We start from the raw sequence: 24497 nt of genomic DNA on the forward strand, positions 1-24497 counted from the left end.
ATCAATATTTTTACTTTTAATAATTAAGGTAGGAACTAATAACATCTTCTTAAATATAATTATATATTTATATATTTAGTTTTTGAAAAGAAGATTTGTATCTCTTTAATTGCTTAAGTAGTAATCAAATTTTTAAATTTTAAAGACTAATGAAGAAAAGAAATCTTTAAACATTAACTTCTAATAAGCCTTCTATTCTTTAAATTTATTATTCTTTAAGTGTAATCTTATAACAGTTTTTTTATAGAAAACATAATGAAAAAAATGTTAAAACTCTAAAATATTTTATTACGTAAGTTCAAAATAATGAAAATAAGATTTCCATCTCTTTAATTTTTAAATTTTGAAGAGTAATGTAGAAAGAAATCTCTAAATTTTGACTCCTAGTAAGCATTCAATTCTCTATATTTAGATATTTTTTAAGTATAATCTTATAATAATTCTTTTAAAGATTACATACTTTAGAATGAAAAATAATGTTAAAACTCTAAAATATTTGATTACATAAGTTTAAAAATAGATTATGATGCTTTTATGTTTTTTTTCTTTCTTGATGCTTTTGACTTTTCTTTCAATCTTTCTTTAATGCTATGATTTATATTTACGATGCAATATTTAGATAGAAAACAATAAGATAGTTTTTTTATAAAATTATTTCTATTAATTTCTTCACCACAATATAATTTCTTCATAATCTTATCCTCACATTTGTTATTGTGTTACGATGTGATCAATTTTAGGTGATCTAGAAATATAAGAAGAGTTAGAAAATAATCGGGAGAAAGAGGAGAAAAAACATAAGGAAATGAAATAGGAAAGCAAGAGCTAGACTGGAAGCATTATAGAGGTAAGTTCTCTTTTTTTTTTCCTAACGCATAACGCACAATTAGATAGTAATTATAAAGTAGATTCGTTATAAGGAGTCATATTCTTCCAACAATTCCTAAGTTTCAGACTACAAACTAACTCAAATCACATATTTGACTTTTCATGAAATTACCTCTCTACCCTAAATAACAGAAAAAAATAAAAGTGCAATCTAAATTAAATATGTCCAAAAGTATATACTTGTACTTATGTTAAGCGATATTAAATATGTCTTGTTCATTCGGTTCAATTTTTACTTTTTTTGTAGTTACTAGTAATCCTTTACAGCTGAATGAGGTATATATTCATTAATTTTATTTTTGAACCACTCATATTTTTAGCTTGAATTCACTGAATGAAATTTTATTTCATAATCCTTCATATATGGAAGATCAACTAGAATTGAGTTCTCAAAAAACATAAATAAGAGAGTTTAAATATTAAAATTGTAATATATTATTAAATTATAAAATATTGGAGAAATGTAGCAATTAAATTTCTTAAGAAAATGATTAAACTTGTTTAGAAATTAAAGCCAATGGGACAATTAGATACGTATACAAATATTTTAACTTCTAATACTATACTATACTATATATATTTTTACAATATAGTTTCTCACTGTGACCCACAACCTAAAATTTTTTCGTAATTTCTTCATGTACAAATTGAAAATATATACATATATATGAGGTTAATTTCTATTGTTATTAGTAATATATTTATTTTTTTGTTTTTGATATTTTTTGTGGTATAGATTGAGAGAAAGATCGTGGCTAATGCTAGAACCAAATGAAGCAAAAGTTGTTGAATGCTATATGTTTAGTTTCCTTTATGAGCTGATGCTAAAAATTAAAAACTTACAACTCTGTAGTAATGCAAAACTATGTAATGAATAAAATATGAGTTTGCAAGAAATATCTTATCATCACTCTCTAATCACTCTCTCAGACAATGCTTTACATAGCAGTTGAATTTTTTCAACTGATCTGGACTCAACCGAGGAAATGTATTAAAAAGTTCTATTGTCAAGCATTAATTTAAATGGCACGGTGATGATTTATGAGACCGAAAAATACCATAACCAATCCAAAATGATTTACAAGATATAGAAAATGTCATAATCGAACAGTAGAGTTAAAATAATGTAAGGGTATTCCCGATTTTGAATGCCTTTCACTCCTATAGTACTATGTATATGATATAAAGTCTGTAAACAAGAAACAATTTGTTTAATCTCCAATCTAGGAAGATGTTTCAAGCTAATGCTAATCCTAAATCAACATATCATCTTTAAATTAAGATCCTATGATACACGAATCATTGCTCAAAAGTTGATTGTTATACATTTAAGTTTTTCATATAAGTAAGTTGAGCCACAAATTGAAGTTACCTATCCTTGTGTGAAAGCAACTTCATATTCTTATATTTTATAAGCCTTTCAGGAGTTCTTCCGACAACACTTTCTCTTTGGGTTAACACTTATCATGCAAGAGAAGGCATTGACAAGCTTAGAATCCTCTTTAGTTATAAAAATTTTGGCTGCACTTGGGTCTACAAGTAGAAGCTTAACCACAAGGTATCCAACAATTAACCATGTTTGGAATAACCGTGCTTGTTTTCTGATGAACCTTCCTCTTTTTGTGTCAAAGTATTCAAGCTATTTGTCTCTTAATATGCGTTTTTCAGCAACTTCAATAGCTCTTGCAGCGATTTCTGGTCTTTTCATTTTTATGGCTACAACAGTAAGCTGTAAAAAGTTCATTTTTAAAATCTTAAGCCGCACTGCCTTCATTCCTTTATTATTGCTTTATTTTATAAAACATCAACAATGTGTCATATCCTATTGGATCCAAGCATGATAACTCAGGAAACTTATACCTAAATATAACTTCTACAAAGGGTTCTTTGGAGCAATGAAAAAAAATTAGCAACAGAGAGAATATTTAATCATAACAAACTAACCTGCCATAGCAGAGTTTGGCCAAGAACCACCATTATAGTAAGACCAAGGCCTGCATAAGAAGGAAATGTAGTGAGAAATGTTAAAGATAATGAAGAAATAGATCATAAATAAATAATATGAGAGCAAATATCTTATGTGTTTTTTGCATCACTATAAGTGATTATTTGCGCTCCTAACCTTCAAGAGTGAGATAACATATCTTGAATGGCATGTCTGTTACTAAATCTTCCCATTTCACTTCAATAAGATCCATTATGGCATGTGATTGATCAGCTATTGCCAAACTTCTTACAATAGACCACATGTGTCCTAGAGAAAAAAATTGGAAATCCATGTGTCACCTGTAAGTTTCCAATTAGATAACCTCCTTTATTAGGCATCCATTCCACCAACCAAGGAGAATTTTGATCAAGGTAAATGTTGAACTTATTAACTGCATCATATGAGTACTCCTCAGTCTTGTAACAATAAATCTCATTCAGTTTTCACAAATCAATCCAATAATACTCCCTGATGTGGAATGAAAAAGCAAGTAGGTGATTATTTAGTGCCTGGATAAGATCAACAAATCCATTTAAGAGCAAGCAATTCATGTGCACAGAGTAAGGCATAATAAAATAGTGGTTGTAAGAAAAAAAATTAAGGATTAACTGGAGATACCACAAGAAAAGAAGGTAAACAAATAAGATATATTAGTTACCAATTTATAAATTTAAATAATGGTCGATTCATGTAGGCTAGTGAGTTAGATCATAATCTGCTATTTCCACCAACATGTTACAAACATACTTAATGCGTAAACAATAACTCCATGGTGTAAAGCATGTAAGCTATGAACTATCTCAAAAAATATAAGCTATAAACTATACAATCTCCATCATTCTAGGGAGTTGCACCATTCAGAAGCAACCAAAAATACAATGAGTAATAATTCCAACAATTGAACATTTTCTGAATCAACCAGATTGGAATCATACACTTATTAAGCCTGCCAGAAATTCACTTGAGAAGCACCAAGATATGATATCAATTTAACTCAAACTTGTCAAGTACTTAATCCTAGCTTTATTTTAAAACTTCTAATATTGTTTCCCAAATCGATTTAGTTTTATAATTTTGCTTCCAGCATAGTTGTTGGAATAAGCCCCTATTACACCATGTGCAGAATTATTTTGTACAACCACTCTTTTGCTCCAAAAAATCAAAAATCGAATACCAAATGTCCATTACCATTTCAAGTGAGCCATAAAGACAATTTTTCAATTGCTTGAAATAAATAGCAGATGAGCACATATGACTATTCAAACCACTTTTAGAACAAAAAATTAATATGCCCTGATGATTTCTTCATTCCATATGATAGAGTTAATTACCTCCCCTCTTTACTATGAGGATTAGGTTTTAAAACTTACAAATGTAAATAGAATGTAAATAGGAATTTACTTGGTTTAGTTCCAAGTTAGTGTTGGATGACCCTCTTCTCTATTTTCTTTGTTTGGTTGCAAGAGGTATTGTTTCCAGTAGTGAGACCTTTTTGAACCATAGACAAGTTATTGTTGTTTCTCTCAATAGTCTGTTGATTGGCACGTAAGGGGTGACCAATGGATACAGTGGTTGGTGTGGCATCATTGTCAATCACAGAGGACGAGGATGGGGGCTAGGACTTAACTAAACTTGTTCCTGAACAATAAAAGTTGTATGACCTCTGTTTGGTGAGAAGATTCTTGATGAAAGTAGTTGTGAAGTTTGAACTGATGAAGAATACATTGGCAGACTTTTGGAGGCTGATAAGGGGAGTAAATATTGTGGATCTTAGTTCTAACTGTTACTTATATAGATTTTTCTGTAAAGTAGATATCAAAAAAGTGCTCAACAGAGGGCCGTGGACTTTTAACAACCATTTGTTGGTTGTGCACTACCTTAGGGAAGGAGAATATCTAATGAAAGTAGCTATTGACACGAGCCTCTTCTAGGTATAGATTCTCTCACTCCCATCAGATTGTGTATCAAAAACAATGGCTAGGTAGTTTGGGAAATTGTTAGGGAGCTTTGTTGACTATGACACACGTTCATATTCTATGGTTGGGATGGAGGTTATCTGGGCTTTAGGCGGCCATTGATGTTCGGAAGCCTCAGTTCAGAAGAATTAGGCTCCACTTAAGAAATGGGGAATCAACATTTGCAATCTTCAAATATGAATGCCTACCTTTATTCTATTGTGCGGTTGGTTAGGGCACTTAGAATCCTTCTGCAAACTCCACATCCATTCAAGTGTGGCACCACTACAGCAGGAGTGGGATGAATCTCTCCACGCAAATCCCTTACAGAAACCCGCTCCAATGAGCAAATGGTTATGAGATGAATAGGGGAAAAAATTGATGGAATCATGGGCGAATATCCCAGCAAGTATCTCGGGGATAGGGGGAAGGAAAGAAGAGATGAGTATCTCGGCCGAAGCAGGATAGAAGGGAGATTCTTTAAATTTTTATTAAAAAATTAATGCTTTCCTCTTTCCTCTTTCGTTAAGAGTTTTTATGTGAAAAAAAATTTATCCTTCATGAACGATATCATAATTACTATTGAAATAATTAATAATAAAAATTTTAGTATAGAATCCAAGTCTATTTATTCTTCTTTAATATTTATGTTAATAAATAATTTAAGAAAAATGCTAATTCGGATTTTTTCGCTTATTATAATTGTTCTAATTAAAAGAATCTAGTCGTTACAGAATATTATTTTCGTTGGATATGTCATGACTCTTTACAACAAAATCCAATTTAATTACTATATCTCTACCAACACAGTCATAAGTTAAATCTTTTGATTCTATTGAATCAAATATTATAAACAAATCATCATTAATCCATATAATTACATTTAAAAAGTGATAAATTTTATATTTTAATAAGATTTAGACTTGTTGTCTTCAAGAAAAATGTAAGAATTTTAACTATTCAAACACCATATTTATGATAATTTACAAAAATTCATAAAAAATTCATTGTAGTGTGTGCTTAATTGTGATAAATGAACAATTGTCACAAACTTTAATGGGGCATTTTTTGTGCTTGAAATGCATGTTCCCATGTTAATGGATGTTAGTGGCTAGTTTCTCTTTTTCAATGATATCATCCTATGTTTACCTTATAAATAGTTAGCTCATTTACTCTTTCCTATCTTATTGCTACATTTCTCTATTGCTCTCCTTTTTATCTCTTTTATTTCACTTTCACTTTTTCTAAAATTTTGTTGAAAGATTTCTAACTTCTACTTTTCTAGTTGTGCAAATTAATAAAATCTATGATCTACAGCTAAACTTATTGTATCATACAATTAACATGTCAAAAAGCTCTTTTTTATACTTGCCTGATCTGATTGACCTAGTGCACACCTCAATCCTTATAATGTATCCTCAAACTTCAATTCCTATTTATATAGAAAGTAAGTGTCTAAGGTAAATTCTTCTATCTTTTCTCACCAAAATATTTTTACATGAAACTATTAAATATCAATGATTCATCTCAACCAACAGCAATAAAATTTATAATTTTTTGAAATAATATCCTTTAGTTTATAGCTATCTCTACAAAATAAGTTTGAGTTTCAAATTAAAAAATTAAAAAATTAAAAATTAGATCGAGATTTTGACCTATGGTAGTTCCCTTAACTAAGGGAACCTAATAATCATGAAATATTTCTTTCACCTAAAAACATAATAGGCATGTTGAGATTTAACTCAATTTAATCACGGCATCACCACAAATATAAAAAAAGTTAGAGTTTAAATTTGTTTTCCATGAAAAGGAATACTTATTACAACCTGTAGAGATTTTATTGGTTTTGATTTTTATGAAGCTTTTATCCACCCTATCCGCCCAACAAAAGAAAACATAATTACTTTATAATATTGTTATTGAAAGAGATGGAAATAGATAAAATACTAATAGTTAAAAATTAAATATTGAAGTTAACTTTTATAAATTAAATAAAGGATAATAATTGCTTTAGTTAAGTTACAGTAGAAAAATATAAATTTTATTTTATTCTTAATTTATTTAAAATCAAATTGAATTAGTTAAAAAAATTGTATTTGTTACAATAGCAAAGTATTCGAGAGTATTATTCTCCATTTACTACAACTATTCAAATTAAAAGATTAAGTGATTAAAAAAACTAAGTAAGAATTGAATTAAATAAGTTGTAAGAAGCTAGAGTACCTTAATTTAAAGAAGTGCATTTGCACTTGCAAGGGGTGGTTCTTGCTTCTAACTACATCACCATACATACCCCATTTAGTGAGTAATAATAATAATAATAATAATAATAATAATAATAATAATAATAATAATAAAGATTTTAAAATCAAAATCTACAATGTTTAATATTTTAAAACTTTACTTTTTATTAAGATATAAACCTTACATCTTCACTAAAACTTAAACTCATAAATATTAAATAAAACACAAAAATTTTAACTACTACCATATTGCTATAATTAATTATAATTGTTAATAGCTATAATTATGAGCCGGCAAAGAAGATTTTCAGTTAAATAAAACTCATACTTTATGATTCAACAAATTTAAAATTCAGTTAAAATTTTTATGAAATCCATAAGAGAAAAGGATATATATGAAATTTTTTTTTTCAAAATATGTAAAATAAAATATTACCTCAAGAAGGATGTTTATTTTTTCCTTCATCAATGTGAATCATTTTTTATTGCATCCAATGCCGCTACACACCTTTTTTTTAAAAAAAAAAGAAATTGAAAAAAATTAGAAAAAAACACAATAAAGAGATTTGCTAATTGATTTATGACGTCAATTATGTATGAAAGCTTACCCTTCTTTACTCTTTTCATCATATGCTTTTATGAATTCCTCACATTCGACAAGCACCAAGGCTGTAATTAAAATTAGCTAATTATTTTTTTTAAAAAAAATTGTGTAAATGTAATGACCCAGCTTGTGTAAGTTAGAATTTGAATGCAAAATCATGCTGTAGAGAGTTTATTTAAGCATTAGAGGAATTTTCAGAAGTAGAAAAAAAAAAGGATTCTAAAAATATAAAAATACAAAATATAATCTAAAAATAATAATAAGAATAAATAATAAAATTGGGAAAATGACCAAATTGAAAACAAATTTGTGAGTTTATTCTACGCCATAATTAAATAGAAGCCCAAATGATTAAGATTACAAGATTTGGGGTCATTCCAAAATTTTCAAAAAAATCACCCTATCTGCTTCAAAATGACACGGTTTTGATTTTTTTTTAAGAAAATCAACGGTCTAGATCTCATCTCGCAATAGACGGCCATAATTTGATCTTATTTACTATATAAAAGTTTCTGTTCACAACAAAATAATAATAAGAAACCCTAGGAGCAAATGAGCTGCGGCAGAAAGGAGGAGTAGAGGGGAGATACATGAAAGTGAAAGGGAAGAGAGAAGATTTTTTGGCGTCTTATTCGTTGAAAGGCTAAGGTAGGTCGCGGTGAGGCTAGCCTTCAGCTGGTAAGCCGTAGTTGCACACTTTCCTCTCATTCAATATCTTCTTCTTTTGTAAATAAAGACAAATCAGTGATGGGTTTTGTAGGTTGGGTAAAGAAGAGTAGTTGAAACTCCTATGAATCACCTCACCAAGGGTAAGAGTAATTTATACTCTAAATGCCTAGATTTAAGCTAATATATTTTATTTAGATAATTATTTATTATAGGATCATAAATAATAAGGATTGATTATTTTGGATACTATTTAAGGAATATGTGATGACTGAGCAAAACTTGAACTGTGTTCTGTTATGTGATGAAGATGGCAGCTGGAATTAAATGTGAAGTGCAATTAGGGTTTTCAAAGGTTGAAGAAGATGAAAGGGGCTCCAAGTAGGTTGGGTTGATTGTACCTGTGAGGCATAGGCTCGGTTTACCCTAACGGGTCCGGGCCCATAAGGATTTGTAGGAAAGGCTTAGTAATTAATTTGGAAGAGCAAAATGAAATTGAAATGAAAGGGTAAAAATATATATAAATATATAACAAATATGTAACCTATAGAGAAAGTCAAGTGTATGAAGTTCATAAGTAAAGTGGGCCTAGTGAGGGGTCCAAACTTTTAGTGGATTGAATCTAATGAAAGGAAAAATAAATAAACATGTAAAGAGGGAAAGGAAAGCCAAGCTCAAATGGGTTGAGCCCGTAGGAAGAATAAAGGAATTCCAGTGGTGAATTGGGACAAACCTGAAGAAATTAAGCAAAAAAAGAAGAAAATTAAATCTAGTGGGTCTAGCCTATAGGAAGGGGATAAGAGTAATTAAAATTACTGTGAGCCCAGCCCTTAGGAATGGGTTAAGACAGAAGGATAAAATTTAGTTTGAGGGGTTACATTAATTCAAAACAAACGGAGATAGGAAAGAATTAGTAATATTGAGAAATTAACAATGGGTTGTTTCATTGAGCTTCTAGCCCATAAGCAAATAAAGTAAAGTTGAATGAAATATTATATGGGCTCCAAGTTTACAACCCAACAAGCAGGGTCAACTACATTTCAGGCAATGAATATAATGCCTTAAATAAATATTAGATAGGTGATTTGGTTTAATAATTAATGGAGTGAATAAGCTATTTACAAAATTATAGGGAAGTCGCGATTAATCAAATTTTTATAATAATGTGTATAATGAGAAAAACATAGAAATTGTTGGGTGACTATGAATTAGTGGGAAGTTGAATAATTTATTATGTGAATAATTTAGAGTTTAAATGTTGTGATCCATCTTTTAATATTCTAGATAAATTAAGATATTTTAAAAGTTAATGAGTTCTAGAACTTGGGAGTAATTTACGCTTGAATAAGTATGAAATTAAGACTCCCCACAAGAATAGAATGAGGATGAATTAAGTAGAAATGTCAAGGTATTATATGATATAAAATATCATAGAGAATACCTAGGATTAGCAGTAAAGATTTTTTGTATCATTGAAAAGTGAATATATATGTAGTTCAGGATCAGTATGGAATAATTATGAACTCTATCTCATTGACCATTTATTGACTATAACTATGACTGTGTCCTTAGGTGACGATGTGAATCATAAATATGATTGTAACTATGATTGTGTCCTTATAAGACGATGTAAATTATAACTATGACGGTAACTATGGCTAACTCCTTAGGGACGATATTAATAGTAACTATGACTATAACTATGATGGTGTCCTTGGGGGATGATTTGAATCATAACTATGGTTGTAACTATGATTTGTGGGAGCTATGATTTTGTCCATGTTGATAGTGTGAAGGGGACGATGTGAATCATAACTATGGCTGTAACTATGACTTATAGGAGCTATGATTTTGTCCATGTTGATAGTGTGAATTATCATCTCCTTCCATGATTGTGACTGAATGATATTATGTGATACGATAATGAGTCTATGTGCATATGTGATTGGTTGTGTTGGTGAATGATGAGAATATGTTGTTATGTGAATATGTATATTAGATAGGGTATTCTACACATTTAAGGAAGGATATCATATGTGTGTGAATATACGTTAAAGAAAAGATATTAGATGTGTGATATGTGTTTAAAAAATTTTATTCTACATGTGGATAAGAATTTGAAAAATGGTATTCTATGTGTAAGCATGTGTAATTAATATGAACACGATATCACGTTTATGAAATTATGAATAAATAACTTATGAGAATGTAGTTATGTAAATTATGGACATCCTTTGAATGAAATGAGGTATATAAAAATGAAAACATGTGAATAGTAATATCGATATAGTTGTAGTAGGGTGTGGATATCAGATGGTGATGAAGGGCCTGATAAGCTTGAGGTAAAGGTAATGGTTCGAATCAGTATATTATCTATGATCTTCGGATTGAAGTTTTAAATTATTCTTACTGAGCAAGTGGTGGCTTACTCTTTTTTATCAATTTCATAGCAGAAAGACCAAGACCAAGTTCATGGTCAAGGAAGACTTAGAAGAATCCTTTTATGAAAATGGGAAATTATTTGTAAAGTAGATCTAAAAATTTACTTTAGAAACGTCATTAAATATTTTGTGAACCTCATAAACTGTAACTTTGAGCAAGGGATGTACAGGTCAGTTTTAGATTTTAGCATATTGATGCGCTATTTATTAAGTTTTATACGTGTTGTAGCATTCATTTCTTATATGAGAAATCAGGTTGTTACAGTTGGTATCAGAGCCTACGTTCCTAAAAAAACATCCCTTTGTATCATGAGGTCTAGGACTCCTATAAGGTTTAAGACTAAAAGAAAATAGGTAATATGTGTCTTTGGAGATGTTTTAGAACTTCCTTCGAAACATCTGGGAATGTGAGAAAGGAAAATCATAATTTCAAAAGTTCGAAGAGATGGGAGTTGCATGGGTTTGAAGTATGATAAGGCTAGGAAATGAAACGTTAGGGCCTCACTCCAAAGCCAACTAGGGATGGTGAATAAGCAACAACCATAATCAACCATAGAATATGAAACCATAAAAGCTTAAATGTAACGAAGAAAATTACACAATAGGAGAAAATGAATAAAGAAAATTTTGGGAAGAGAACTAATTTCCCTTGAGTTGGGAAAAGAATCTTAAAGGGGAGAAGATCCCCAAAGTTAAAAAGAAAAGTTTCCCCAAGTTGAAGAAATTCCCCAAACAAAAAAAATATCTCCTAAGTAGTTATGCCTTGGAAGGAACTCCTCTAGGTCACGAGAGACATAAAAAAGGAAAAAAAAAGGGGAAAGAGAATGTTAGGTGACCAAATAAATATTAAGACCTTGATGGTCTTTGGAAATTCTTCATGAATATTCTCTGGGAAGAATGGATACGCTACATGTTCAAACTCTTTCCAAGTTTCCACATAGGAATTACAAAATTGATTCAAGATTCTTAGTCATTAAACAATCATATGCTTAACGGATAAAAGCATTTTGGGAGATTGAGTAAATCATGAGCTTGGTGAGTATGAAAACTCCTACTAAATGAAATAAAATACAGTTAATTAGGATTTCTCTAATTTGCTACAGACCTGAAAGAAAATACAATCCTTTAAACCAATAAATCATATATAAAAATATTTAAAAAATTGAATAAGCATTAGAGACTTAAATATGTTTTTGAGGTTCAAATATATATTTATAGAATAGTAATAATAAATATTCTACTTATATAAATTCTTATCAAGGTGCCACACGGGAGTTGTATTGAGGTCAGAAACCATTGGACCTTAAATCCTCATGTGCTTGATAGATTAAAAGACTTTTGTCTTGGATGAGACAGAGTACACTTAATTGGAACTCTTCTTCCTGACACTTTTTATTCATTCCAAAGTAAATTTCCAAGGAAAAAGAGAATACCATAAGGACATGTTATGACAACACACTATTAATAATATGATAATAAATCAAAACATGTTTTCTTTACCCTTAACAGGGATGTAAAAGATGATACAAGGTGTCAACATATTAATTCAAACCTCTAGGGTAGATATTATCTGAGTGACGCAGTGGTAGCATAGTGTGGAGCCATAACAAACCATACATATGAAAGATTTCTCTCAGGACCAACAAAGAGAAATTGTTAATAGGATGAACATGAAACTCACGCCCTAAGACTATACTCTTGGATGATCACACAAAAATCATGGAAGTCAAACCTAGTCTTAGAAGAACTTAAAGACTAAATTCACTCACTACTAGCAAGACTCTTAGATAATCCTTCCACCTAAGGAACTCCTAATGATTGTCGATAATAAATATGGATTTAATAACTCACTATGTATTGTGTAGTGGACCTTTTTTTTTTTAAAAAAAGGGGGTCAATTAAGTATTGAGGTATTTTTTATATCATTTAAATTTTCATGACTTTAGAGAGACAATATAATTCAGTAATGAATAATTTACTAGAATATCACCACAACAAAAAAAAAGTCTTAAATATCCTAACATCATATCGAATCTATGAATAGTATTTGGAAGTCAGAAAATCACCACACCTATTAAATCTTAATGCTTACCTATTCTTAAGAGTTTTGAGCAGAAAATGAAATGCTAAGGTTAAACCCTCATCTCTATAAATCTTCACATTTAAGTACGACCAAGTACATAGATAACATATGCCAGCTAATCACAAAATAATTTCAAAAAATTAGAAAGTATTCAAAATAATTTGGACACATGAATTTTGGGATACCCTAAATTTATCATGACATCGAGGTTACTTAGGTAATTGAGTAAATACATTTATGAAAAATAGAGGATATGAGATATATTATTAAGAGATTAGAAATATACTATAACATTGAGATTACAAAAAAAAAAAGAGATGAATTTAAGATATGATATATAGTTACTGAGAAATTCTTATGATAATTATTAAACTAGGAATGATGTTCCCAAGTCATGTCAAATAAAAATAACAATCGCATATAATATAATGGTATAACACTACGCTTTGATGCATTTTGAGGATAAAGATAGTCCCATATGATAACCAGAGATTTTATTAAAAGACATATATGGTATATTCTAAATAATCACATACTAATGTTCAAAAGTTGAAAAATAATAATTTAAATGAGGTTCATGAAATTCTAGAGGTTATAAACATGCTATGTTATTGAAGTTATTTAGATAATTAAAATTTATTCTTGTGCTGAAATTAGATGTGATATATATTGTTGAGAGATTATTATAATGATAAAACCATGTGGATGTAATGACAATTGCATATAATGTGGCTGGGAGATATTATGCTTTAATGAATTTTAAGGATCAATATAGTCCAAGATGGTAATCCTTTTGCCAGATCAAATGTTCTTGAAGAAACTATAGGGAGATACCAACAAACCCTAAGTTTTAAAATATTTGGAATTAAGAAACAAATTCTTAACAATTATACGTTTCTTACCGAAATTAGAAAGGAACGGATTAATAACTAAAGAGATCTTATCAGTGATAATATTGTAACGAAATGATTAGGTTAAAGAGGAAACTTGGAAATAAGCAAGGATATTTCTGAATCACCTAATTACTACAAATTTGAAGGACCAAATTTTTTATATGGGGAGAAGATTATAATGACTCGTCTCGCATAAGTTAAAATTTGAATGCAACTTCATGCTCTAGAGAGTTTATTTAAGCATTAAGTGAATTTTCAAAAGTAAAAAAAAGGGATTCTAAAAATATAAAAATATAAAATGTAATCTAAAAATAATAATAATAATAAATAATGAAATTGGGAAAATGACCAAACTGAAAGCAAATTTGGGAGTTTATCTACTCTGTAATTGAATGAAGCCCAAATGATTAAAATTATAGGATTTGGGGTCATTTTAAAATTTTTATAAATCAATCAATCTGCTTTAAAAAACTCTGTTTTAATTTTTGTTTTAAAAAAGAAAATCAACAGTCTAGATCTCATCTCACAACAGACAACCATGATTTGATCTTATTTACCATATAAAAGTTCTTGTTCACAAAAAAATAATAATAAGAAAACCTTGGAGCAAATGAGCAGTTGTGGAAAGGAGGAGTAGAGGGCCGATACGTGAAAGTGAAAGGGAAAAGAGAAAATTTTTTGACGTCTTGTTCGTTGAAAGGCTAAGATAGGTCGCGGTGAGCCTAGCCTTTAGCTAATAAGCCATAGTTGCACCCTTTCCTCTCGTTTAATATCTTCTTCTTTAAAAATAAAGATGAATCCGTGTTGGGTTTTGCAGGTTGGGTAAAGAAGAATAGTTGAAATCACTATGAAACACGTCATCAAGGGTAAGAGTAGATTATACTTTAAATCCCTAGATTTAAGCTAATATATTTGATTTAGATAATTATTTGTTATAGGATCATAATAAGGATTGATTGTTGTGGATACTGTCGAAGGAATATGTGATGACTAAGCGAAACTTGAATTGGTTGTGTTATGTGATGAAGATGGCGGCTGTAATTGAATGTGAAGTGTAATTAGGGTTCTCGACGATTGAAGAAGATGAAAAGGGGCCTCATGTGGGTCAGGTTGATTGTACTTGTGAGGCCTAGGCTTGGTTTACCCTAACGTGTCAAAGCCCAGAAGGATTTGTTTAACGGGCTTAGTAATTAATTTGGAAGAAGAAAATGAAATTAAAATGAAAGGGTAAAAATATATATAAATATATAATAAGTGTGTAACCTATAAAGGAAGTCGGGTATATGAAGTCCATAAGTAAAGTGGACCTAGTGAGGGGTCTAAAATTTTAGTGGATTGAATGTAATGAAAGGAAAAATAAATAAATAAATAAATAAAGAGGGAAAGGAAGAGCAAACTCGAATGGGTTGAGCTCGTAGGAAGAATAAAGGAATTCCAGTGATGAATTGAGCCAAACCTAAAGAAATTAAACAAAAAAAGAGGAAATTAAATCTAGTGGGTCTAGCCTATAGGAAGGGGATAAGAGTAATAAAAATTTAAATGAGCCGAGCCCTTAGGAATGGGTTAAGATAGAAGATAAAATTTAGTTTGAGGGGTTACATTAATTCAAAATAAATAGAGATAGGAAAGAATTAATAATATTGAGAACTTAACAAATGGGTTGTTTCATTGGGCTTCTAGCCCAAAAGCAAATAAAGTAAATTTGAATGAAATATTATATGGGCTCCTAGTTTACAGCCCAACAAGCAGGGTCAACTATGTTCTAAGCAGTGAATAGTAATGGGTTAGAAAACAATAATGATTATGATGGGATTGAGATCTAGAATATGGGTTGAGGAAATTCATTACGACTTTGAAAAGATAAATTGTATAAAATAAAACATTATTAATGAATATAATGCCTGAAATAAATAGTAGATATGCGATTTAGTTCAATAATTAATGGAATGAATAAGCTATTTATGAAATTATAGAGAAGTCGCGATTGATCAAATTTTGATAGCAATGTGTACAATGAGAAAAACATAGAAATTGTTGGGAGACTATGAATTAGTGGGGAATTTGAATCATTTATGATGTGAATAATTTAGAGTTTAAATATTGTGATCCATCTTTTAATATTCTAGATAAATTAAGATATTTTAAAAGTTGATGAGTTCTAGAACTTGGGAGTAATTTACGCGTGAATAAGTATGAAATTAGTACTTGCCCCAAGAATAGAATAAGGATGAATTAAGTAGAAATGTCAAGGTATTATATGAATCAAATTATGATAGAGAATACCTAAATTAGCAGTAAAGATTTTTTGTATCATTGAAAAGCGAAAATATGTACAGTTTAGGATTTTTATAGAATGATTATAAACTCTATCTCATGGATCGTTTATTGGCTGTAACTATGACTTTGTCCATGGGGGACGATGTGAATCATAAATATGAATGTAACTATGACTTTGTCACTAGGGGGGACGATATGAATCGTAATTATTACAATAACTAGGACTATGTCCCTAGGGGATGATGTGAATTGTAACTATGACTGTAACTATGACTTGTAGGAGCTATGATTTTATGCATGTTGATGGTGTGAATTATTATATCATTCTATGAGTCTATGTGCATATGTGATTGGTTGTGTTGGTGAATGATGAGAATATGTTGCTATGTGGATATGTATATGAGCTAGGGTATTCTACACGTTTAGGGAAGGATATTATATGTGTGAATACGTGTTCAAGAAAAGGTATTATATGTGTGATATGTGTTTAAAGAATGATATTCTATGTGTGGATAAGAATTTAAAGAAGGGTATTCTATATGTTAGCATGTGTAATTAATATGAATACGATATTGCATTTATGAAATTGTGAATAAACCAAAAGTAACTTATGAGAATGTAGTTATGTAAATTATGGACACCCTTTGAATAAAATGAGATATATGACATAACACCCCGCCTATTACTGTGCTAAAATGATTTAGAAACTCTATTTATTTGGGCCTTTGGCCACTTTAAACTTAATTAATTTACGCTATTTAACATTTATCGTGATTTGTAATTTTGATTGATTTTTATTTATTTAATTAATTTTTATTTACATTTTATTTTATTTTAATTATTTTAAATTATTATGTTTTAGTTAAATTGAATTAAAATGAAAATTTAGAAAAAATGAACTGGAAAACTGTGAAACAAAAAAAAAAATGCTCGCGGGAAAAATCCTGCGAGAGGGCCGCTTGCGCGCGTGTACTGAGCATTGTGCACGTGCGACTGCGCGCATAGTGGCTGCGAGACATGCGCACAGCACGTACGTCACTTCCGCACGCCCACACACACAGGACGTGCGCATAAGGCACACCTCTCCTCCGCGCGCACGGGACTTGTGCACAACGCACATGTTTTTTTCGCGTGCACGTTCCGTGGGGTTATGACCTGCCCTCGCATCCTATCGCTCATAGGCAAGCCATCCGCACGTCACCTCATACCCTGACATGTGCCGCACAATATGCGTGTGCCATTCGTGCAACAACCTTGTGCGAATAGGCCCTGTGCACCAAGGACCTACGTAAATGGCACCCAGCACGTCTAGGCCCTACATGCGTGGCAGTAGGTGTGTGCGCCTGCAGGCTAGCCTGTAGTGCACTAGCCAAAGCACTACTTCATTGGGCAGTGCGCCATCGCTACCTTGGGCATTGCGTCACGGCCGGCGGCGGAGGAGTCTGTGTTCCCTCATTTTTTGTGCTGAACATCTTATTCTCCTCTCTTTTTACCAGATTTTGCCACTTGGCGTGAATCCAACAATTCTAAAATTCTATAAATTACCCACCCCTTACCTTCCTCTCAACACTTCTATTTCTTCTATTTTTCAAAAGTTTAGAGATAGAGTAATTTAGTGAGAGAAGAAGTGAAAGAAAGGGGAACGATAAAGAAGAAATTATAGAGATTTTTGTAAGGAATCTAGTATTACTTTCGATGTCTTAAGGAGTATTTCTAGGTAAGAAAATCTAATATGATTGTTAATTTGCTTATTTTGTATGCCTCTGTGTTCATATGAGTCGAATTGTTCTTGTTTTCAAGCATGCTATGTGAATTGCAGACACTTGATGAATTTGCATATAATAAATATAATATGTAATCGGTAACAATAAAAGTAAAAAGAAAAGAAAAAGAGAAAAGTGGAATGAAGCTTATATGCTCCGAACTGTATCTGTATTGACATGCATATTGTATCAAGTGTCTTGTTAGGCTTTTTATCTCTAAGGGGTATCTATTCCCCTTGCCCTTCGGAGTATCTATTTTTCCCTCACATATCTGGTTTGGAAAGACTTATGAAGACCACTCATAGTGGATGATGACATGCCCTCTGACGAGAGTGGTGTCACGCTATCTATAGGGGTCACCCGTGGCTAAGTAATATAATAACTATATATATCTATTGGTACGGCCATTGTCATAGATCGTACCATTGTTTGGCCAGCCGAAAATAGGCCTGAGAAAATTGTTGTATTTGTATATGATCTTATCATTCCATTTAGGTAGTTGAAAATCTGTATTTGCCCTCAAAGATGGAAGTTGTAATGACTTCAAAAAGCATGACACGAAAATCTGGCATGATGTATGTTTGATTTTCTATGCTAACGTATCATTTTCTTAATAAATAAATGTGCTTTTTATAATGTGAGATTTGTAAACAAAGAAGTTAAATAGTAAGATAAAATAATTAACTTTTAAAATCTTACGATGTTAATTTAATATTGTTTTCCTTATTGAGCATATGAAACTCACTCTTTCTATACCCCCCTCCCAGATGAAGAAGAAAGTGAGGAACCGCTAACAAACTTACCCTTGGAAGTTTATGAGGATCCCATAGATCCACAAGTCTGAGTGCATGACTGTTTTCACACCTGATGAATCTAATAGCATAGTGAAAGAAGTGACCCTTATATTTTATATTTTGTAGCCACTTTTGTTCTCAATTTATGTATGAATTTAAAACTCATATATATTTGTAAGGGATTTATTATGATTTGGTTTTGCTACATAAATTTTATCATGTACTCGTTATTCTGAATCTGTATCTAACACCCATTTGCCTTAACTAGCATTTGGGATGTCACATATGAAAGTGAAAACGTGTGACTAGTAAGATCGATATAGTTGTAGTAGGGAGACGAAATTAAATCGTGATGAAGGGCCTGATAAGCTTGAGGTAAAGGTAATGGTTTGAATCAGTATATTATCTATGATCTTCGAATTGGAGTTTTAAATTATTCTTACTGAGCAAGTGGTGGCTCACTCATTTTTATTAATTCCAGAGTAGGAAGGCTAAGAGCAAGTTCATGGTCAAAGGAGATTCAGAAGAATCCTTTTATGAAATTGGGAAATTTTTTTGTAAAATAGATCTGAAAATTTACTATAGAAACGTTATTAAAGACTTTATGAGCCTCCTTAACTGTAACTTTGCACAAGGGATGTATGGTTGAGTTTTAGATTTTAGTATATTGATGCACTATTTATTAAGTTTTATACGTGTGGTAACACTCATTTCTTATATGAGAAATGGGGTTGTTACAGTAAATCTATTGATTAAGTTATATACATCAATCATAACGCAATACAAATAATCTTTAAGTAAGAATACACACAAAGGTATAGTTTCACTCGAGATTAATTAGGCAATATGTACTAATTGCAATTCAAAACAAGTAACTTTCAAGTGTTAATGCACACGAAAGTATAATCTGACTCGAACTTATGATCTCTTGTAAAAGAAAAAGTGCATCAACTATTAAACTAATTAATTAATTAATTAAGTATACACATATATCAATCAAATATATATATATATATATTCGGCTAATAAATATTTGATTAATTAAATTATTAATTATTTATCTATTAGTTGGATGTCTATGTACTTTTATCCTTATCTATAAGATTATGAGTTCAAATCAGACATACATCTCATGATATATTATTTAACTATTAAAATATATGAATTTTTACAAAAAAAAAATTGTACTTGAGAATTTGTATTATTAAATAAATATTATAAGATCAATAATAACACACATAAATACTCCAAATTAAAGAGTTTTGAGTAGTGATGATTAGTTTTAATTATATACCTTGAGGAGGCTCCTTTGATCTTGAAGCAAAGTTCACAAAGCTTAGGAAAATCTGCATCAGATACTTTGTCCCTACAAATTAAGAGAAGAAGACTAAATAATTAAAACCCATTAACTAATCAGACGTGGTTAATAACTACTCAAATCTATATCGAAATATATATTATGTATAAATATAAAGTTTTAGCCATGTCTAAAATGGTGATTTCAGATTCAGCTACAAAGGTGGAGAGTAGATAAAAGAAATAATTAGGACCACAACTAGGTACTCCTTTCATTTCATATGTTATACAATAAAAGTGATATACCATACCCTTTAACAAAAATCGAATGCAAACCAATCAACAATATCGATATATATACATGATTAGTAAACATATAAGAGAAAAATAGATGAGATGTTAAGCATTAAACCTCTTGTTCTATCGAGTGGATCATGTCGAGGAGCTATGTGCTTCGATCTATTCTATTCGAAACAATTGGAAAATAGAAAAATGGTTTTGCTGAGAGGAGAGTGATTGTTTTTTTTTTCAAATCTACAGTACTCACCGAAGCGGCGGAGAGTTATAATGAGTTTAGTATTTATAACAGATTGCTAATAATCTAGGTCATTTATAGTGATTAATATTTAGGTTATCAATATTGTATGCATTAATGAACTTGCATATTTTTGAATTTTGTATTCTGAGTTTCGATTAATCTTGCTAACAGTTTTATGATAAAAATTATTTTTTAAACAGTAAATTTACGTTATTTGATTCATTGATTTATATGAGATTAAATTATTTATTGAAGTTCAATCATACTTTATTAGTTTACTGAACTATAAATTTAGTCGTATTTCTTTCTAGTATTACATAAGTCAGTAAATAATGTAAGTTAGTACAGTAATATTTAATACAACATTTACTTTTTCCATTTAAAAAAAAACATGGATAAAAACCATTCTGATTAAGCAAGTGAACAAAAAACTAAGACTCATGAACAACTATATATCTTTCGGAAGTCCTTACTACATCTCTAGCAATGTTATATACTATCTGATTACACGTTTACATCCAATTAAGAAGAAGAAAAGTAAAATGTGGAATGAAAGTTACTTTTAAATCCAACTAATAATTAGACAATAAACGACACAATTTTAGCAACTAATAGACATTGTCACTAAAAGTCAGAATGTCACTAACTAAATATACAGCAAATAAAGGAAGCAACTTGTCCATTTTTTTACTTGGAAAAAAAAAATTATTTAACTTTTATATCAGCAAAAAGAAATATATAAGAAGCTGGAAATAAAATGTTCATCTTTATGTACTCAAACCTAAAGAAAATTTGATCTCCTTTACTATAAGACATCAAAGCTTCTATCTTTGTATTTGTTGCATCTCATTGCAGTTGCCATCAATCACCTCTCATTATTTACTAAAGCATCAGTTCTCCTAATCAATCATCAATATTGCATTCTAAACAGTAAATGTACTTCATTTTATTTATTCATTTGTATGAGATTAAGTAATTCATTCAAGTTAAGTTCTACTTTGTTATTTGATTAACCTACAATATTAGTCATATTTTTTTCTAGTACGATATTAGTTTATATAATGTAAGTCAATACACTAACATCCATTAGAATATTTACTTTTTTTAAAGAAAAAACCATCATCCATTAACTGTAAAAACCATTTTGCTCAAGCAAGTCAACTAAAAACTTAGGCCCATGAATAAATATATATATATATCTTTCAATAGTCCTTAGTACATTTCTAGCTAAGTTATGTACTATTCGATCAAACTTTTAAATCTAAACAAGAAGAAAAGAAACAAAATACAAAATAAAAGCTTAAACATCATCAAGTAACAACCCAAACTTTAGAAAATATTCATCAAGTATAAAATTTGTACTTGGTTCCTTTAAAAATGGTCCTATTACAGCTAAAAATTAGACAATAGACGATATAATTTTAGCAGTTCATTCAGACTATCACAAAAGTTAAAACGTTGCTAGGTAATATGCAATAAATGGAGGAACTCATGTGTCCATTTTGTGCCCACCCTATCTATTTCTTTACTTGAAAAAAGAAGTTGTTAACTTTTGTATCAACAAAAAAGAGTATAAAAAAAATAAATAAATAAAATAGTTCATCTTTCTCTTAAAACCTAAAGAAAATGTGATCTACTTTTTGCAAGATACTAAAGCTTTTATTTTTGTGTTGGTTGCATTTCATTGTAGTCACCATCAATTGCCTCTCATTATTCACTAAAGTGTCAGTTCTCATAATTTGTCATCAAATACTACATTTTAAACAATAAATATACATCATTCGATTCACTTATTTATTATAATATTTAATAATTAATTCAAATTAGGTTATATTTTATTATTTGATTGAACTATAAATTTAGTAGTATCTGTTTTTAATACTGAATCAACTTATACAATGGAAGTCAATACAATAGCATTCAATATAACATTATTTCTTTTAGGATAAAATCATTATTCATTAACAATAAAAGCCATCATGCTCAAGTAAATGAGCAAGACCATCATGCTCAAGTAAGTTAAGCAAAAACTAAGGAGGTTTATGAACAATGATCTATCTTTTAAAAGTTTTTACTCATCTCTAGCTAAGCTATGTTGTAATAATCCGCTTTCTCTGTTGAGAAAGGAACACTATTCCACACACATAACCTGATAAATTTACACAGCAATAAGTAAAAAATTAAGATTTAATCATCCTTATACGGAATTACAAATTATGAGGCTTATAAAATTCTTTCCACTACATGACTATAATATAATTAAACTAACTTTACAAGACGAACTTTCACTGTCACTAAAGGTTCTATAAAGTCTTCCTTCGAGTTTCCAATTGCGCAGATTGTCAGCCGCCTAGACTCCTCAGCTTGTCGCAAGGATAGTCGCGCACCATCACAGACCACCTTGAGTAGGTCAATGGCACCGCGACCCTCTTAAGGTCTCATTTTCTCTTCTCACATAACTCTCTTTCTCTCTCTATACACAGATCTCTCTCTCCTCAAGCACAGGATCTCCATCCCACAGAACGAACGTAACACCTGCCTATCACTATGCTAAAATGATCTGAAAACTCTATTTATTTGGGTTGTTCGTCACTTTAAACTTAAATTAATTTACGTTATTTAACATTTCTCAAGATTCATGATTGATCTATTTTTATTTTATTTTATTATTTTTATTTTATCTTAAAATATTTTAAATTATTTTATTTTATTTCAAAGATAAAATTTAGAAAAAAATCAGGAAACAGAAAAAAATATGCTTGCAGTATAAATCCCGCGAGAAAGTAGTTTGTCAGTGTGGGTGCTGGGCACTGTGCTCACAAACATGCTTGCACAGAGGCCACAGAGCATGTGTAAAACACACACGACCCATCCGCATGCCAGCACGCACAGGACGTGCGCACAGCGCACACGTCCCCTCCGCCCGCACGCATGCACAGGACGTGCGCACAATGCACAATTCCCATCCTCGCACATAGCATGGAGTCAGGACCTACGTGCGTGTCCTGTCGCGCACAAGCAGGTCATATGGGTATCACTTTGTGCACAGACTAGAGCCACACACTGTGCACTAGCGTTCTACGCAGCAGTCCTGCGCGAACAGGCCCTATGCGCCTGGGGCCTATGCATAGTTGGCCTGCGCACACAACAGCGGGCCTGTGCACCTACAAGCTAGCCTGCAGTGTTGTTACCTTGGGCGACGTGCCACCGCGATCGATGGAGGAAATTTTCCTCCCTCACTTTTCATGCCAATAATCTTTTTCTCCTCTCTCTTTACCAGATTTTGCCACTTGGCACGAATCAAGATGTTCTAAAATTTTATAAATTGCCCTTCCCCTTCCCTTCCTCTCCACACTTCCATTTGTTCCATTTTTTAAAGGTTTAGAGAGAGAAAGAGAGATAGTAAAATAGTGAGAGAAGAAGAGAAAGGAAGGAAAATGGTGAGGAAAAAAATATTAAAGTTTTGATAAGGAACCTAGTAGTACTTTCTACATCTTAAGGAGTCTTTTTAAATAAGAAAATTTAATCTGATTAATATTTTGCCTGTTTTGTATGCCTTTGTGTTCAAATGAGTCAAATTATTTTTGTTTTCAAGCATGCTTTGTGAATTACAGAGACTTGATGAATTTGCTTGTAATATATGTAATATGTAGTCTGTAATAGCAAAAGTAAAATGAAAAGAAAAAGAGAAAAGTGGAATGAAACCTATATTTTCTGAAGTATATCTGTATTGACATGTATATTATATCAAGTGTCTCGTTAGGATTTTTATCTCTGAGGGGTATTTTTTTCCCTTGCCCTTCGGGGTATCTGTTTCCCCTTATCCTATCTAGTCTTGAAAGACATATTAGAGTAGGTGGTATAGGCTGACCAAGACTTCTAATTTCTTGCTAATTCGAACCACAGGCTCCACCAGTAAGTTAACCTGCCTATATGTAGATGAGATTGTTCGACTTCATGGAGTTCCCTTATTTATTGTATCCAACCGTAATCCTCGGTTCACCGCTCACTTTTGGGATAGCTTCCAAAAACCTTTGAGTTTGGGTTATACTTCAGCATCGCTTATCAT

The 24497-nt window shown here is 30.8% G+C and overlaps 1 long non-coding RNA gene and 1 pseudogene across 1 annotated transcript; both read left to right on the plus strand.

Annotated features, from left to right (window-relative positions):
* LOC110825702 (neutral/alkaline invertase 3, chloroplastic-like) overlaps positions 1-24497 on the plus strand; it is an 85691-nt pseudogene that overhangs the window by 55566 nt on the left and 5628 nt on the right.
* On the plus strand, positions 8192-18683 carry LOC148240174 (uncharacterized). Its single transcript, XR_015816359.1, has 3 exons — positions 8192-8355; positions 8438-8486; positions 18568-18683. It is a non-coding gene; the product is annotated as an uncharacterized LOC148240174 (long non-coding RNA).

This window comes from Carica papaya, chromosome 9, assembly GCF_054855325.1.
Source record: "Carica papaya isolate Zhongbai chromosome 9, ASM5485532v1, whole genome shotgun sequence".
Classification (NCBI taxonomy): domain Eukaryota; kingdom Viridiplantae; phylum Streptophyta; class Magnoliopsida; order Brassicales; family Caricaceae; genus Carica; species Carica papaya.